Raw genomic sequence first — 1,051 nt, 5'->3', positions numbered from 1 at the left:
AGCGAGGTTGGGTACCTGCAGCATGTTCTAGACAGCTGAACTTCAGGACAGGATACGAGCTGGATGAGTTGTTTAGGCTGTGACAACCTGGAGATCACCATTGTGTAATCAGCCCCGCCGATTGCGAAGGTCTGGAATTTACATCGCAGGATGGGCGGTGTTTGAGCTGGCTTTAGTGGGGCTGGGGGCGTGAAGCATGGATGGTATTGAACCATTCAGTACGAGGCGTGAGCCAGGGCTTGGTAAGTGAGGCGGATATCAAGGCTTCAAACCGTGCACTGTCTTCCATTCTCGTTGGTGTCGTTCTGCCTCTGCTTGCCTTCTGTGCTCATCCGCCAAACGTCTGTGAGCTTCATCCTCGCGTCTCATCTCTCATAAACTTCTAAGGCAATATCCTGGATAACGCTGAATGTTGAGTGAAGCTGCGGTTGTGGGGAGCTGGGCGCGGTAGCCTGGTCATCATCTCTGGGGACTATCTCCGTTGACTCATCCAGGCGCTGGGTCCACGGCTACGAGGCATGAGACATAACTACTTTTCTTGTACTGTGTCTTAATCAGTGGACGGTCAGCCCGTCGATCAACGTTTCAGACAAAAAAATTAATACACAGATAAGTAGGTTATATATATAAAATATATAAACTGGGTCAAAGTGTTAGTCATGTATGTGTGTGTGTAGGCAGAGCGTCTCTGGCTGTGAGGTGGAGGCGCTTGAAGGGGGTGGGATAGGGTAGCTCAGTGGCTCTGTAAACGGTCAGAGATGCGCTGAGCTCTACACCCCAAATGCCCAGAACATGCCGTATACCTTGGAAATCCGTTCGAACAAGGTCACATAGATGGCACGACACACAATGCATAAACACTTCTGAAAATCACTGTCACTGACACTGCTCAAAGTTGCGAAATTCTTTGGGAGGGGTTGACCAAGGCGGGATCCACGCGGCTTTCCCAAACTGCATAATCATGTATAATCCAGTAAAACTCGCTTGCATGTTGATGTTCTGGTAATAGTTCTATATACAGGAGAGAACACAAACACCTGTATAGTTTGAG

Source organism: Homarus americanus, unplaced genomic scaffold (genome assembly GCF_018991925.1).
Source record: "Homarus americanus isolate GMGI-L3 unplaced genomic scaffold, GMGI_Hamer_2.0 scaffold40248, whole genome shotgun sequence".
NCBI lineage: Eukaryota > Metazoa > Arthropoda > Malacostraca > Decapoda > Nephropidae > Homarus > Homarus americanus.
The sequence above is the reverse complement of the archived record's forward strand: the minus strand, read 5'-3'. Positions refer to the sequence as shown.